Genomic DNA, 18,607 nt, shown 5'->3' with positions numbered 1-18,607 from the left:
GATCCATATTTAAAGTTAAATTTTGTTCCCCATTGATTTGATCAACATGTAATGGTGCCGATCTCCCCTAGCTGCATTACCCCTGTAATTTCTTCTACTGCCTGCTTCTTGAGATATTGGGAGAACCAACACCATTGTATTTAGATCCTTCCCTGACACTATTATGGAACAAACTTTGCTCCTGATACTCTGACCAGACCAGAGTAATTGCACCATTATGGTTCTATATCAGATCTGAGACTACAGGAAAATGTTCCCCCTTCTTTTATAAGATCACCAATTTCTATTTGCCACCCTGTCCTCCTTTAATACCTTTTTCCATCTGTCACTGAAACTATTTTCCTGAGCTTTTTCCACCCAGGCTAAATAATCTTCTGAGTGCTTCACATCTTCTGTTTTGAAAACATCAGCATGCCTATAATCATCTTTTTCCTTTTAAAATATTTTTCATTGAGTTTAATAGATAAAACCCTATGTATATAGTCTAGTTAATAACATAAAACAGGTCATATCATATACATAAATTGTAAATCAGAAGCAAACCCACAATTGTTGACATTACTTATCTCCATCTAAACATCGAATTCTATAATTATATTGAGTTAGCAGTTAATGCATTCCTCATAATGTATCCAAAGTTAGTATTGAATAGAAAATAGATAAGATACAATTAAAATTCCCTTTTATAAAAAATATTCTGTGTTGATTTATACCTAAAACCATCTTTATCTAATTATTTTTACCAACAACAAAAAAAGAAATAAATAAAGTGAAAAGAAAAAGAACCCTACTAATCTGACCCTACCCTCTAAATAAGGTTAACGTATAAATTATAAAGATATAGATCAAATAATGACTTTCAGATACCAGACCTCTTAAATCCGTACCTCTTAAATCTTCGTTGCAATCTTTTTCCATTTTAATGTTCATTTCCTCACCCATCCTATTGTTAGTTTAGTAGCCTGATCTCCATTGTCTCATGGCCTCACGCTCATGCTCTCTTTAGTGCCTATTAATGGCACCACTTCTCCATTTGACCTTGATTCCCTGAGTTCTTTTCCACCACCATTGCCAAGCCCTTGGCTGTACATGTCCCACACTCCTCTTTAAGCATCTCTAACTTCTCTTCCTTTAAGATTACCACCCTCCAAAACAGCAACAAAACTTTTACTCACTTCATGTGAAGGGAAACAGGCCCTTCAATGCATTGAACCTATGCCAACCATCAGGCACACATTTATTCTAATCTTACATGAGTCCCATTACATCATCACCATTATATCCCCAACAACTTCTCCCAGAGTCACCTCCACTAGGGACAATTTATGGTGGCTAACTAACCTACCAACCCACTCATATAACCATATAACCGTTTACAGCATCTCTGAGATTCTTTTAGCATGGAAAGAGGCCTATCAGCCCACAAGGTAGCACTGTTGCATATGCACCTGTGTGACCAATGAACGTCTTTGGAATGTGGGAGGAAGCCAGAGGAAATCCACGTGGATGTGGGGAGAATGTAAATACTCCTTACAGACAGTAGTGGATTTGAATTTGGGTAACTGGCTGGGTAACTAACTCTGGATCCTGTCACATCAGTTAGTGTAACAATTGTGTGAATTGTTACACTAACTGATGTGAGAAGATCCAGAGGTAATCAACATGGCAACAGTCAGAAGAAACCCCCATGGTCACAGGAAGAAAACGTAAACTTCACGTGGATAGTGGAAGATGTCAGGATTGAATCCAGGTTACAAGAGGTGCGAAGCGGGTATTGCTCCTGGCTGCAGCTTTGTGTCGGACTTTTCAGATCAAAGACCATTTCTTCATGTACTTCTAATGCTACTTTTTTGTGTTGAGGGGATAAAGTCAGGAATTAGAAATACAACTATAAGTGGAAGATTGAGTTCAAAGTCATGATGAAAGAAAGAAAATACAAGACAGCAAGATAAACTTGTCAAATGAGTATATAGTGGGCAAATGGTTTAAGAGCAATAATGTGAGGGATTCCATTTTGATAGCAGGATTAAGGAAGTCACCTATTTCTTGCTAAGAAAGCATCTAAATAGATAAATTGGCGGCACAGTGAGCGTAGCAGTTAGTGCAACACTGTTACAGCACCAGTGATCGGGACCGGGCCTCGGATCCCCCGCTGTCTGTAAGGAGTTTGTATATTTTCCCCATGTCTGTGTGGGTTTCCTCTGGGTACTCCACTTTCCTTTTACCATTCAAAATGTACCTGAGGCTGTAGGTTAATTGGGTGTAATTGAGTGGCACGGGCTGCTACCATGCCATATGTCTAAATTTAAAATTTAAGAAATCCAAGGACACAAACTGATAATAGACAAATGAGCTTGGCCAAGTGACCAAAGTTTCAGTGGGGGATTATTTTGGAAATAGTGTTAGTGTTGTCTCTTCCTTAAGTTTTAAGATAGTTATGGACATTGGCCAAGCTTGGGTCTTGTAGAAAAGTACTAATTTGGAGGAGGTCAAATTATAACAGAATTGGACAGGATCTAATGGGAGTAAACTGGGAGCAGTGGTTATTCAACAAGCCCACCATTGACATATGGCAATTGTTTAAGGGTCAACTAATTAGAGTTCAGGGCTGGCATGTTGCAGTGCAAAAGAATGAAGGATAGGGATGTCAAGAGAAGAGAATCTTACTTAAGATTCGGGAAGCTACAAATCAAATAGGGCCCTGAAGTAATATAAAGATTGGATGAAAAAACTTGGGCAGAGTATTAGAGGACATAAGGCAGTGAAATATCCTTGGTCAGCAGAATTAAAGAAAAACCCAAGGCATTTTATACAAATATTAAAAATGAAAGAAATGATTAAGGAGAGGACAGCATCACTCAATTACAAAGAATGGAATTTACGCTTGAAGTCAGAGGAAGTACTAAGTGAGTATTTAGGATGAGTATTTGCCAAGGAGAAGGACATGTAGAAGGATGGGGTGAATAATGTGGAGAATGCTCATGAGTTTGAGATCAAGACTGGTGTTGTTGGGTCTTTTCAGTAATATTAAGGAGGACGTCCCAGGGACTGAGGGGATATATCCCCAGTTATTGAAAGAGACAAGTAAAGAGATTGCTGGGGCCTTGACAAAGATTTGTGCGTCTGTACTAGTGACAGAAGAGGTCCCAGAGACTGGAGAGGAACTAATGCTGTTCAAGAAAGCATAAAAGGTAATCCAGGAAATTATAGGCTAGTAAACATCATGTGTGACAAATGGAAAAGTAAATAGGTAGGTTCGTAAATTTGCAGATGATACAAATATTAGTGGAATTGAGGCCAAGGTAGGGGGTTATCAAAGAATACAACAGGATATAAATCAGTAACAGATATGTGCAGAAAAATTACAGATGGAATTTAATCTGGATGTGTAAGGAGAATGCAGGCAGTTAATGGTAGGGGTCTTAAAATCATTGATGTGCAGAGGGATCTGGTGATCGAGGTCCATAGCTCATTGAAAGTGACCACACAAATAGATAGGGTGGTAAAGAAGGTAAATGGTATGTTTGCCTTCATTGGGCAGGGCAGGGCAGGAAGTAAGGAGGTCGTGTTGCAGCTATATAAAGCCTTGATTAAGCCGCACTTAAAATTCTGTGTGCAGTTCTCTTTGACCTACTACAGGAAGAATGTGGAGGCTTTGAAAAGGGAACAGAAGAGTTTAATAGGATGTTGCTTGGTTTAAAGGGTATGAGTTAGGGAGAGAGATTGGACAAATTTGGGTTATTTTCTCTGGAGTAGAGGAGGCTGAAGGGAGATCTGATAGGAAGTTTATGAAATCATGAGAGCCATTAGTAGGCTGGACAGTCAGAATCTTTCCTAGGATAAAAGTGTCACACACTGGAGGATATGCATTTAAAGCAGTGGTTCTCAAGATTCTCAACCTTTTTCTTTCCATTCACATACCACTTTAAGGATTCAAACATTAATTCAAACACCTATGCCATAGGTGCTCTGTGATTAGTAAGGGATTGAAAACCATTAATTGTACCTAATTGACTCGTTATGTGCAATGGGCCAGTGACAATTTTTCTCAAGCAAAATATTTCAGTAACAAATGGGTCTAGAGCAGTGATTCTCAACCTTCCCTTCCCACTCACATACCACCTTAAACAATTCCTAAACAACCACAGAGCACCTATGGCACAGAGATTACTTAAAGTGGTATGTGAGTGGAAGAAAAAGGTTGGCAACCATTGGTTTAAAGTAAAAGGGAGAAAGTTGGTGAGACCGGGGCAAATATTTTGCACAGGGAGTGGTAGGTGCCTGGAACGGGCTGTCTGGAGCAATGGTGAAGTGAGGCTTCTACCGTAGATTGAATATGAAGGGGATGGAGGGAATGCAGGGAGCAGAGTTTTAGTTTGATTTGGATATTATGCTTTGCACAGACCTGTGGGCTGAAGGACCTGATCTTGAGTTGTGCTGTTCTTTGTTAAGAGGAGCCAAAAGTTTAACAAATTGTGGTAAATCACTGCTATGCTATGATTGGCTGCTGCTGGCTGGACATGCCTCCCAGGACCAATCATACCCTTAGCCCTTTGCATGTTCCCCCTTCCACTCAGCCTTGATCAGCCAATGAGGTTGATGGTTGTTCCAATCTGTAGTTAATAGTTTCACAACAGGACTCTTGTTTTTTATAGATGGTGTATCACAAAGTTATGAAAAGCCCAAGTAAACAGTCAGACTTATTTCTTCAGGTAAGGAGCAGAAACTTCATTGGAACCTATATTAGATCATATTTGGCATAACTGTAAACAATTCTGATCTTTATTTTACAAAAAAATTCCAATGATTTGCACTATGACACTAGAACTAACAGGACCAAGCTCTCTAGGAAGATTGCTTTGGCTGTAGAGCTCTTTTTCAGTTGAGAAAAGACTGAGAGAGGCTATTAAGATTATAAAAGAGCTTGACAGGATAGAAAATAGGAAGCTCTGCTCCACATAGAGGAGGACAACAATATGAGCTATAAATACAATATTCAGTGATAAATCCTGAAGCAAATTTCCTCAGTGAGCATGTCAAAATAATTGGAACTTGCTGCCACAAGTCATAGTTCTACACCACAGAAACAGGCTCTTGCATCTAAGTCGAAGTTCTTTGAGGGTGACTCAAGACACCCAACAGATGTCTCTATAGCTGTCTTTAAATTTAAATGGAGTTTGATTACTGATACCTGTCAACAATATCATTCAATACTTCTAGGCCTTAACATTCACAGGATATTTAACACCTAAAAGCGCTCTTTAAACCACTAGACCACCTCTGTCAACAACAACTAAAAACATTTATATGTTGCCTCTAATGGTAATAAAAATGGCCTAAAGTCCTTCACAAGAACATTAAGGAAAAGGAATTAATGCAGAAACAGACAAGGAAATTTTAGGAAAATGGCTGAAAGGTTGGCAAAAAGAAGTTTTAAAGATCAATTTAAGAGGAAGACATAGAGAACATTACAGGAATGGAGAGATTACAAAGATAGAGAAAGTTAAGACAAGAATGAGAATTTTAAAACAAAACCATTATGGAAGCAAGGGCCAGTGTAGAACATCGGGCATTGGGAAACAGGATCTAATGCATTTTAGTATAAGGGGACCAGAGTTTTGTATAATCTCAAATTGACAGAAATTGAGGGATGAATTGAAATAGTTGAGAGATAATAAGAATATTTCATCAGGCTCTGGTGGGTGTTGATTTCTTTACTCCTCACTGTAACTAAATGGAGCTGTCACAGGTATCAGCAATGGACTACAAAGTCATGGGGCAAAGATTTGGGTCAGTGATACCCCACCCTAAGTCCCTGTTGTTTGTCTTTGTGTCTGTAGTAGGGCCTTGAACAAGAACAACTGCTGACCAAAAAAGTGTAAACAGAAATGAGTTAAAATCACCAGAGCCTCCATTTGCTCCTTTACCACTCAGCAGTGTAGCTGTGAATGAACGGAGGTTGGATAGTTATAGAGTAATGCTGCCACAGATGTATTTGTTAAGTCTCTCAAAAAAATGACAAGTAAATGAAAAAAAATCAGCTTTTAAAACAGAACCAAACCAGATGATACTGGAAATTCTATGCAAATGATCACTCAAGTGAATATTTATCTCAAAGGAATTTTCTGTGCTCAGATCAACTGTTTGTCAGGGATGGATGTTTACTTTTTAAAGAGTGTTTGCAGCCTACCTTTTAGAGATAAGGAGGATTTCCTTGTCTCAATGCACTGTTGACTTGTGTAATCACAAGAGAATGAAAATAAAGCAAGACATCGGACAGGATGGTGATGGTTTCACTTAATATAAAGAATTACACTAACTCCCAGAGTTAGAGCTTTACACATCATGTCATTATGATGTGTTATGAGCTTTCATTGGCTTGTTTATGAGCTCAGTGCATGGTTTACTTCTGTAGCTTTTCTCAGTCTATTCTTCCCTTGTGCTACAGATCCCACGACAACCACACAGTGAGTATGGAGAGAGCATCCACGTGTAAATACCAGCATTGATATTTTAATCAATACACATCCTATTGGAAATTACTGCCTAGATACCTATCAGGTAGGTTCCAGTGAAAACATAAATTCAAGTTGTGTGATTTAATGGGAGTCATTTCTTGTGAAATGTAGTTTGTTACACTGTTGTGCAGAATGATTTCAATGGTTTGGAAAATTAAATGTGCATTTTTGACACTTTCAAAGGGCAATACATCTTCAAAATACTCCAGGACAATAAAAGCAAAGAAATGTCTACTTATTAGCAGAAGGGATGCAGGCTTACACTCAGGACTGCTTTATGGAGGTTCTGGGGTTGTTTGTGACACACAAGGTTCGTGACGATTGTAAAGAGATCATAATCCAGTTTTGTGAAGGGAGAAGGTGTGCTTTGAAATTTTTCTGAAAGCTCTTAAAAGTTCCTGTCTTTCAGCAATCAGGAGTTTGGGCAGAGGTATCCTGCGTGAGTGATTATTATGTACTGATGGGCAGATCCTTGGAAAGGAGCCCAAAAAAGAAATCTGTGATGGAGGAACTCAGGTGCTTGAGCAGCAGCAGTGGGCTTAGAATGGAATTGTTCCCGTTTCAGGTCAAAACTATTCATTAAGACAGATTGTGGAGGGTGGGACTGGTGAACCAGGGATGGGATGGACAAAGGATGATGGAAAGATAGAGAGTTGGAAGGGTGGAATGGGTAGGTGCCTGATAGATGCCAGAGAGAGAGGGAGAGGGAGAGGGAGAAGGAGAGGGAGAAGGAGAAAAAAAAGTAAGTGTGCCACTGACCCGGGTTTGAATCTGGCATATTCTGCAAGAAGTTTGTACGTTCTTCCGGTGTCTGCGTGGATTTTCCCTGGGAGCTCTGGTTTCCTCCCACCCTTTATAAGGTATGGGGTTATACATTAATTAGGGTATTAAGGTAGAAGGGCTAATTACCATGCTGTGTGTCTAAATTAAAAATTTAATTACCAAGAGAGAGTGAATATGGAGACAACTAGTTCCATCTGTTCTTGACCTCTCTTCTTTCTGTCCCATTATCACCATTATCATCTTCTTATTAGATGATAATGTTCCTGTTAATCACTCTCCACTTTACTTGGTCCCTCCTCTGGCCTATCTTTCTCTCTCTCCCCCCTTTTCCCTCTCTTATTTTACCTGTTACCCTTCAGTTCCCTGCCTCTGTCTCTCAGCTCCACACCTCTCACTCCCCATCTTTCCATCACTCTTCACCCCTTTATGGCTTTCCAATCCTTTACTAGCTCCTGTCATGCTCCCTCCCTCCCTTTCCTCCATCCTCTGGCTATCTCCCCTCTCCACAATCAGTCTTTATGAAGGATTGCAACCTAAAACAGGGGCAATTCCTTCACTGCCACCCAACCCCCTCACCTCTGCCACACCAGATGCTACACAACCTATTAAGATTTTTTTGCTAAGATTCCAGCATCTGCTGTTTCTTGTGTCTCTGTTTTACTCCACCATTGTGAGGTCCCTTTGAAGCATATTAATATGTCCAATGTATCCAAATGAATATAACTAGGCCCTCAAAGATGAGGATGCTGGCCTGGGAAGAAAAAAAACACCAGTGATGGTTCACTTCCAGTGAATTTGGCAAAATTTGCTTGACACGTTTGTTGAAAATTTCTCAGTGCTGTATATAAGTGTAGAGGAAGGCAGGGAATGGTTAACCATGCATTTTGTAACTTCATCGGCAAACAATTTTTCTTCAAATGTGTATATACATGGATACATTGACACTCTAAATCAGTTAAATATTTATGGGGGGAGGGCATCTGTGCTTCTTTCTGGCCCTCAGACCTGTGCCTGGCCCCAGAAGTTAGTTAAAGCCCAGTTAAGATATGATAAACTGAAAATTAGTTTGTAAGAATCTGGGCCTTGTAGCCTTGCACTGATATCAGTGCAACTATTTTCTTTGGATAGTTTTATAATTAACTGTTTGCATATCAATTAATTTTGGCTTGAAGGTAGAATTATACTTCATACCAAATGCACAAAAATAATTAAACTGGAATTTTCTGGCGGCCAAAGTAATGACAGTTTCTTCCCTGCAGCCATTGGTCTCCTGAATGAACCCCACATCAGCGCTGCTGTGCTGTCCCTACTTAGTGCTAATTAATTTCTATTAATTGTAATCCTATACTCTGTAAATTCTCCTCTAATAACGGCTGGGTGCAATGCTAGACCTATTGGCCTGTTTGCGGAAGAACCCTTCTCTTTGTACGAGGAATTTTGTGAGAAATAAACTGTAAGCTGCCCTCAAAGTTATCCTAAGTTTATTAAGATTTTGGAAATTTAGAGGGTCATGGAACAGTCATACCAGGCCCTGTGCCCAGGTTTTTGGCACTCAAAATTCCTTTGATATTTTCTGAGTACCTTTCAAGTCCACTGCTGTTAGTTTGGAGCTTCCTCTTATATTTCACCCACTGTATGAGAGGGTCAATCATGGCAACCCCTTACTCAATGCATTCTCAGCATTTCTCTATTGTTTCTGATCTTTAAAGGCCAGGGGCTGCTTTGTTGAGGTTCTAGGTTTTTGTGTGGATGCAGGTCAGGTTTGTTCATTTCCTCGATTGGTCATGCATGAGAGCAGGTGGATAAAGGCCAACCAAAGTAAAATGCCTTTCCCAAAACAAACATTAAGGTAAATCATTGATGAACTGGGCCCATAAAGCTTTTTCTGTGTGCCTTCACAAGATGCTATACAATGAAGCTTCATCAGCAGGGTTGTCTTAGTATATGCAAATTATCTTTGGAAGAAAACAAATAAAAAGCTAATATTACACAGTGCCTTATCACCAGGCTTGGAAGGTTCCACACACTTGTCATTGAAATAAATTGCTTTTGAAGTTTTTTTCCCAGGGCAGTCAGTCTCCAACCCTGTTTGTAGGCTCAGAGATGACTGATGAGGACAGACTTTTCTGCAGTCACTAAGTGGGTCGAGTATGAGAATGTACACTCATTCTGCCATTCTTATTCTGGATAGTGGCAATGTTGACCTCAAAATGTGAGAGTTCCTGAGCTATGATGGCAGCAATTCAGGTCTGTCACTTTTGGGATTGCCTGTGAGGGTCTGTAGCTTCCAGGTCACCAACTTCATATTGTGGAGTGCAAATTGACTGCACCTGGTTTCTTTTATAATAGGTAGCCATTGGCTTCCTAGAGCAAGGTCCCGATCTATTGGTAAGAGGGATCAAGATATCTGGACCAGGCTGTCTTGAATCTATGTTAATGCTCACAGATTGATTGGTTTTCATATACTTGCCACCTGGCAGGTGTGCATTTAATCTCTTACACACATAAGCATGTGAGTGGACATAAATACACACATGTATGTGCGAGTGAGAGTGTGTGTGCGCGCTTGGGTGTGTGTGCGCGAGTCTGTGTGCACTTGGGTGTGTGAGTGTGGGTGGGGTGGGTACATCTGTGTGTGTGTGTGTGAGAGAGAGAGAGAGAGAGAGAAAGCATTTCAGTGTGTGTGCAATTGTGTGTGGGGGGTGTATTTTTGTGTGGGTGGGTGTGTGCTTATGTGTGGGTGAGTGTGTGTCGGTGTGATTGTGTGTGTGTGGGTGTGTGTGTGTGTGAGAGGGTGTCTGTGTGTTGTGGGTCTGTGCATGTGTTTGTGTGTATGTGCATGTTTGTGGGTGTGTGTTTAAATGTGTGTGATTGTGTGTGTTGAGGTGTATGGGTGTGTGTATATGTGTTGTGGGTCTGTGGGTGTGTATTTGTAAGTGTATGTGTGTGTGCATATGTGTATGTGTATGGGTGTAGATGTGTGTGGATAATTGTATGTGGGAATTTGGGTGTGTGCATGTGGAAGTGTGTGTGTTTGTGGGTTTGTGTGTGAGTGCATGTGCATGGGTGTGAGTATGTGTGTGAGTGTATCTGTATGGATGTGTGTGTGTGTTTGTATGTGAGTGAGGGTGTGTGTGGTGGTTGTGTGTGAGAATATATGTTGGTGCGTATGAGAATATATGTTGGTGCATATGTGTGTGTCTGAGTGTGTGTTGGTGTGTGTGAGCATGTGTGTGTTTGTGGGTGATTGTTCGTGTGTGGGTTGTGTTGTGTGTGTATATCAAGGTGTGCATATGTGTGTTTGTGGGTTTGGGTGTGGGTGTGTGTGTGAGTGTGCACTTGGGTGTGTGAGTCTGCGCACTTGGGTGTGTGCATGTGTGTGATTGTGTAAGTGTGTGAGTGTTGGTGTGTGTGTCTGTGGATGTGGGTTGTGTGCATATCTGTATATCAGTGTGGATGTGGGTGTGTGTGTATGTCTATGTGTATCATTACAGATGTGAAAAGGGTGTGTCAGTGTGGATGTGGGGGTGTGTATGTGTTTGCCAGTGTGTGTGTGTCTGTGAGTGTGTGTGTGTCTGTGTGGATGTGTATGTCTGTGTCAGTGTGGATGTGGGTGTGTGTATGTCTGTGAATGTGTGTGTGTGTCAGTGTGGATGGGGGTGTATGTCAGTGTAAATGTGCGTGTGTGTTTAGATGTGGATGGGTGTCTGTGTGTGTGTGTGTCAATGTGTGTGTATGGATGTGGATGGGTGTGATTGAATGTGGGTGTGTGTGTGTGTCAGTGTGGATGTGGATGTGTATGGATGTGGGTTGGTGTCTGTGTGTCAGTGTGGATGTGGGTGTGTGTGTGTCAGTGTGGATGTGGGTGTGTGTATGGATGTGGGTGGGTGGGTGTGTGTGTCAGTGTGGATGTGGGTGTGTGTGTGTGAGTATGTCACTGTGTGTGTGACTGGATGTGGGTGCGTGTGTGTCTATGTGTGTCAGTGTGGATGTGGGTGTGTGTATGGATGTGGGTTGGTGGGTGTGTGTGTGTTAGTGTGGGTGTGTGTATGGATGTGGATGGGTGTCTGTGTGTGTGTGTGTGTGTGAGTGTGTGTGTATGGATGTGGATGGGTGTCTGTGTGTGTGATTGAATGTGTGTGTGTGTGTGTGTGTGTGTGTGTGTGTGTGTGTGTCAGTGTGGATGTGGGTGTGTATTGATGTGGGTTGGTGTCTGTGTGTCAGTGTGGATGTGGGTGTGTGTGTGTCTATGTGTGTCAGTGTGGATGTGGGTGTATGTATGGATGTGGGTGGGTGGGTGTGTGTGTGTCAGTGTGGATGTGGGTGTGTATGTGCTCAAGTACAGAAGCTCTTATCCTAAATACCTGTAATATCATTAATTTTATTGCCAGATTTCTTCCATTTTTTTGAGGCCCATTGGAGAAAGAACACATCATTGTTATGGTTTCACTAATTAATATTTTGCATCCATACATGGGGTGATGTGGGGACTAATGTAATAATAATGTTGTTAACAATGAAGCGTTCTCTGAAACATTTATTAATGGTGTAGATGGAGCTTCTTTTTAATTGTACATTGATATGTGTAGGTGTTGGATAATAAGTTGAATTCAACTAAAACACCATACGAGATTTTGAAAATTCACATCAAATTCAGATTCCTTTTTTTCTCATCAGATTGAGAAATGATTTAGCAGAAAATGTATTAAGTATTTTATGAACACATCCACTTTAGATAGCAAAGTAATTCAAAATGAAAATCTCACTGTTTGTCGAGCTCCAGGGATTCAGTCTGACCATTTTGTACATGTAAATGGAGTTAATGCAGCAGTTTGAAATTCTCATGGCAGCTGTTGCTTGAAAAATTTGGAACCTGAAGCATTTTTTTCATTGACTGTGACAGTTATTTCAGAATCAAAGTTTGTAAAAACAGATGTAAAGTTTAGCTAGATCAAAGTTACAAGTTGGAACAGTGTTTCATACAATAATTTCTCCATTATGCTGCCTTACAAAGGCTGTTCGCCAACAGGCTTGCAAAAACACTATTCAAATGCCATTAACATCAAAGGCCCAGTATTCTCTCCAATGAGTGCTTGAAAAAAAACCATTGGGCATCTTTAGTTGCAGGTAGATTGTGGGAAGAATAACTTGTTGGTTTAGACGCTGTATAGTACTCTTCCGATACCTGGTTGATCATAGCTTTGAAAGTCCTGGCTGTGATCTCAATTTGGCTCTCAATAGTTAACAACACCGTAGGGAAGGGAAGAATACTAGCAAATAGAAAAAAATACCCCTCGGGGGCATCTATTTCTGAATGCTATACGGCAACTCTGCTGGAGATGTGTTTGCAAATAAAATGGCATTGGTTGTGATGAAGAGATGAATAGCTCAGATATAAACTGGAGTGCTGGTCTTGATAAAGGGCCCAGTCTGAAAGGTCAGCCCTTATTTCCCCCCCCCCCACTGACGCTACTCAACTCCGTGAGCTTCTCCAGCAGATTGTGTTTAGCGCAGATCTAAACAATACCTTGTCTCTGCTGTGGTTCAATTTAGCCACAGCAAAAAAAAGACACTCAGTCACTTTTGAGAGTATGAAAAATTGGCAATGCACTATAATGTTTTCACAAGCAGTTCTGACATTGCTTGCAAACTAGTTTCGGGAATAGTGGTCTTATTAACATTCACTTCACTGGGTTAACATACCTTTCAGTTGGTTGGGGAGGTGCTGGTGCTCCTAAACTAATGTTGAACTGGGCTGCAGTGTAGACAAATTAGAGTGCAGGGCACCAGAAATGGGGGAATATCCCCATTTAGAAGGCGAAGCATAGGAGATGACCCTACAGGATGGTAACCACGGCAGCGGACCAGCGAGAAGCTCAGCGTCTGAAGGACCCACGCAATTTGCGGACTTTCAAAGTCTGATCTTTACAGGATACTGGTGACTTGCAGTTGAACCAACACAGGCTGTGGGCTATTGGAGACTGGCTCATGGGCACCAGCAATTGGAATTGAGGTGCAAAAAGGTGCTGAGGTCACCAAGGGTTCCTGAAGGACCTTGAGCCCTGAAGGCTCCCTGATCATATCGGAGGTTTTGATCAGGAGCTCAGGTTCCTGATGGTTTGAATTCGAGTCTGTGTGGCTGCAGAAATTGTGGAATACTGGAGGTCCACAGACTCCTAGGGTCTCTGGAGTCTCTTTTGCTTCTATTGTTATGTTTGCTGGGCAATGCTCATGGGACTATATGTTTGCCTTACAGCATGAAAATTACATTTTAATATCAATTAAAGGAACCTTTAGTTCCCACAACAATAGGTGACGTTATAGAGCCACTCCAGCATATGAATTGAATTATTTTCATATCTACCAGGATACAGTGAAAAAGCTTGTTTTTGTGTGCTATCCAGGCAAGGCATCCTCATAGGACAGCAGGTAGTGCAAAAATAAAAGCATGGTGTGATGATAAAACAAAAGTATAGGTACTCCCCAACTTGCAACTTATGTCCATCCACACATACCACCAAAATATTAAAAAAAATTAAAATAAAATTATTACAGTGAAAATCTCATGGCTGCCATGTTGGCTGGTTGCCAACCTCTCATGAGAGCTGGCCTTCCTGGCTGCCATGTTGGCTGTTGTCGAACCTCTCGTGAGTGCTGGGCCTTGGTGTCCGCCATGTTGAGATATTTTAACTCCTTGTGTCCCGTTTTTTCTGATTCTGTTGCTCAATATTCTGAAGTTCAGACAGATATTAGAGGCTGGTAGAGTCTGCGCGATGCTCAAGGTCCCCAACAACAGAGAAAATAAGAATGATTCGGAGATAGAGAATGGAAGGAAATCGATCGTTTTACTTTTCAGTATCACAGGTAGGGCAATTCCCTGACATACATCCATTCTGAGATATGACCAATGATCCAGAGCAGAACACGGATGTATATCAGGGAGTACCCGGTGCAGGGTAAAATATAAGCGAGAAAAAGTAAAGCAAGGCATTATCTTATACTGAAGGGAAGCCCATTCAGGAGTCTGATGACAATAGGAAAGGACTTGACCTTGGATCTGGAGATGCATGTTTTCAAACTCTTGCAGTTGATATTGCTTTTAAAATTTCTTTTTGCTTTTTAAAATTTATTTGCAGGATGCAGTTGATAGTTTCGTGACCATAGTTATTGTTTTTTTTCTGGAAAGGAATGCGACAGTCTACTTGAATTCTCACAGTTCCTTGTAGTTTGATGCTACCTATAAAGCGAGGTTGCCTTTTCTTCCACCATTTTCCAATATGAAGGGAGATAATTAAACCAATCAATAAAACATTTCTTTTGTGAATAAGTAAAAGAAAACTACTCGGTGGTTTCAGCCTATGAAGCAGGCACACTTTCCATTATGTTTTAGCTCATACCTTGTCAACAAAGATAGGTGATGCCATGGTGCAGTATAGAGCTGCTGCCTCACAGCATCAATGATGCGGGTTCAATCCTGACCTCTGGCATTATCTGTATGAAGTTTGCATGTTCTCCAGGTGAACTTGTGAGATTCCCTCATCTGCTCTGATTTCTCCCATATCCTTAAAGCATGTGGGTTAATTGATATTTCTAGATTGCCCTTGGTGTGTAAATAAAGGTTGGAATTTGGGGAGAAGGAAGGAAAGTTGATGGAAATGTGAAGAGAATAAAGTGATTTTGGGGCATGATTAGTATAAAAGTGGGGGTTTCATGATTGGTACAGAACGAGTAACTGAAGGGTCTGTTTTTGTGCTCTATGTCTTAATGACTATGGACCATTCCAGTACTATCCTGTGGACCGGCTAGTTAGAATTGTGACATAAAAGCAGTGGGTTCTAAACGTGGCTTCACCTGTTACCCTGTTTGAATTGTGATTGCTAGCTGGTTGCCAGCTTTAGGAGTGGACATGTTGCTACATTGACACTGTGTGAATTTGGAACCAAGGGTTAGATGAAGATAGGTAAATATTTAATTTCCATAACTTGGTTTCTGATATCCAGTGGATGATTGGGTCAGAATAAGAAGGTAGTAGGATCTAGCATTATCTATACTGAGTCAGCTCCTCTCAGCAGCAACAGGAATGACTGGGACAAAAATTGTCTTCAATATTCGTGAACTAATGAGGGAAACGAGAATTGGTAACTCTTCCCTGCCAGAAGTTATACCTGAACCATTTGCTGAGAATGAATCATGTTCCGATCACAATGTCTGGTTTTCCATCTGAAGCTGGAGACTAAATTAGGTTCCAGATGATTATTGGCTCAAGACAACTATTTCACTAGGATTTGCCTCCTCCAGATGAAAAGGAAGGAAAATTCAAACAGCTTAGATTTAAGGATCAACAGCACCAGATGTAGATCTTTATCATCTGATCATATATCAGTTGTTCATTTAGACCTCGGGGAAAGCAGTGGGAAAGTGGAGAGTGGGGATGGTGTAATATTGTTGGATAGGTGGAAAACCTGGAACAATGGATTCCTGAATTTGCTGCAATTTTTACTGCAGATTGTGGTGGGAGTGAATTGATCAAAGGGTTTGGGGAAAAAGGAAATGGAGGGGATGTTACATGGGGCAGATGAAAGTCTGCAAAGAAGATGGTGGATTAATTAGCACATGAGTCCCATCATGTGAAAGAACTAGGAGCAGCAAATACATTGGAGCAGCAGGCAGAAAGAACTTGGTTTTAGGCCCATTAGTCCAAGACCTATCACTGGGAATGTATTGGAATCCAGTAAAGAGAACGTAGCAGTGAGAAAAGGGTATGGCCTTGGTGGTGAGGGTCTTTGAAGGAAGTGAGGAAGAAACTATTTCAGACTTTCATTTGGCTATATCTGGAGGATTGTGGCCAATTCTGGGGCCATACTTACCAAAGATGTCATTTAAGAGAAGGTTGGATGTGTACATGGAGGTGAGGGGGTTGGAGGAATATTGGCGGAGAGTGGGAGGATTGAGCTAGTGGATTTGTTCTAGTGAACCGGTGCGGACTCGAAAGGCTGACATGGCCTGTTTTGGCTCTGTAAATGGTTATATGGTTATATGGTTGTAGGGCTGAAATTGAAATGGGAAGGATTCTGCTCGTGTGACAAGATGTGTTTGATAGATTGCAGAGGTGGTGAGGTGATCTGATCAATGGGATCCAAATTAAGTTAACAAAGTAACTGAATTAGTGAGAAATGTGACCACACACCCATTGGCAATATGGTAAACAATCTGACAATCACATTCACAAAATGTACTGTAGCTGTCCTGCTTTATCATCTTCTTTGGCTTGGCTTCGCGGACGAAGATTTATGGAGGGGGTAAAAAGTCCACGTCAGCTGCAGGCTCGTTTGTGGCTGACAAGTCTGATGCGGGTCAGGCAGACACGGTTGCAGCGGTTGCAGGGGAAAATTGGTTGGTTGGGGTTGGGTGTTGGGTTTTTCCTCCTTTGCCTTTTGTCAGTGAGGTGGGCTCTGCGGTCTTCTTCTTTATCATAAAGCCCAGTGAAATACACAGATGCAGAGAAATACTCCAATTGGACAGAATAAAGTTCAAGGTATATGTAAATTTTATGTCTTCAGTAGGTAAGAGATCTTTGCCTGACTGTGTTATGGTTTAACAATGAATAAGCAATATAACGACTAAGCATTTAGATTTTTCAAGGAGGACTACAACCTGCAGACTGATTTATATTTCTTTATTTGCGTTTAAGATGTCCATGAAGAACTAATCTGTATGATCTGGGCTGAACACTCTAATGCCATACTGCTGAGGTTTGGCTTCATCTAAGTTATTGTATTTGGATATGACACTCAGGCTCTCCTGCTATTTAGACGGGCATGAAAGACCTCAATAAAATGAACTGAAGAACGAGATGTTCTCTGGATGTTCTAGCCAAAATCCTCCATCAGCCAACACCAATAAAAATTCAGAATATCTGGACATGTCCTCAAATGTATAAATTAACTGTTGTATTTGCCCAAGGATTAGTAAAGAAAGATTGTAAGTCAAAAGCAATCCTCCAGTGGTCAAATGATTGGAGCATTCAATATATGAAGAAAATGTAATTCAAATGAATGTCCCTCCAATCCAAACAAGACTTTGCTCACTGATTTACCTTGAACCAACTTTAAAATAGAGAGGTCACAGAACACATGTTGCTGAGGTGATTTTGAAACTCTTGAACCTGCTGAAATGTACTATCTGTCTTGACTCAAGAACATTTTATATGAGCAACTGTGTTAACTTAGACAGTATGGCTGGAGCCACTGCATCACAGAACAAGGGGATTTTCAATCCTTGCATTAAAGAATATCAATTATAAATGTACCAATAACTCACTTCTACTAATTCTTGTTTATAAAATGTTGTCTTGAACTTTGTGATGTGATCTAAAATTTAAACTGAAGTATTTACATTAAATCTTAATGTCTTAATGTACTACCCTCTTCATACCTCAATCCCCATGAAAACATAAGGAGTTTTAACTAACACTGCCATCACATCTTGCAGAAGTATAAAATGTCTTCAAGCGGCCTAAGTTCATAGCCCATATGAAGACAATTTGGTCCCTGTATCTAATTGCTAATATTCATGTTCCCCTTTCATCTAAAGCCTTGAATTTGTTTTTGTTTCAAATATTTATCCAATTTCCAATTTTACTTCAAAGATTCAACTTTTTATCCATCCTGTGATCTTTTTCTCTTATGGACATTTCCCTCGTATTTGAATATTCCTACCAAACTTTGGTAGATGTCATATTGTATTGGGTGATTGACCTGATCATTCAGTTGTTTTCAAAGATCAGATTGGTCAAACATAATTTACTTGAAAAAAAATCCAGTTGATTGATATGCAAACTTCTAAACATTATTTCAATTTACACTCAAAATATGGATTTTATGTTTTAAAAAAAATTATAGTTAACTGATTTATTGTTTTCTCTCCTCATGAGTGAAGATTTAACTTAGTCTTCTGAATAATGCAGTCAATTTGCATACTTAAAGATCGATGCCAGGACTTTTGCTATCTCCTCTTTGATAGCTTTCAACAGCCTTGGGCTAATGACATCCACCTCAAGTGCTGATCTTTCAGAACCAATTCCTTTTTTGTATAGTTTACTGGACCTGTTCTTCTTGCTGTAATCTGCTTTATAAATTCACCTTAACTTGTAAGCACTAATATGTTTTTAAACGTCCAATATGCTTTTGTACTCCGCAATTGTACTTAAGATTTCTTTATTGTCACATATTGATACACAAAATGTAATAATACAAATATTTTATAAACTGGCACCTGCCATAAAGGCACACTAAGAGGCATTGCCC

General features: G+C 40.4%; 1 long non-coding RNA gene across 2 annotated transcripts in view; it reads left to right on the top strand.

Moving 5' to 3' along the window:
* LOC138737612 (uncharacterized) overlaps nucleotides 1-17,557 on the top strand; it is a 46,041-nt gene extending 28,484 nt beyond the window's left edge. For both annotated transcript variants that reach the window (XR_011341066.1, XR_011341065.1), the window contains 3 exons: nucleotides 4,656-4,712; nucleotides 6,449-6,561; nucleotides 16,993-17,557. This is a non-coding gene — a long non-coding RNA (uncharacterized lncRNA). The remainder of the gene's footprint in view (nucleotides 1-4,655; nucleotides 4,713-6,448; nucleotides 6,562-16,992) is intronic.
* Nucleotides 17,558-18,607: the final 1,050 nt, after the last annotated feature.

The sequence above is a fragment of the Narcine bancroftii genome, chromosome 6 (assembly GCF_036971445.1).
Source record: "Narcine bancroftii isolate sNarBan1 chromosome 6, sNarBan1.hap1, whole genome shotgun sequence".
In the NCBI taxonomy this organism is placed as follows: Eukaryota; Metazoa; Chordata; class Chondrichthyes; order Torpediniformes; family Narcinidae; genus Narcine; species Narcine bancroftii.
This window is presented reverse-complemented; position numbering and strand designations above follow the sequence as displayed.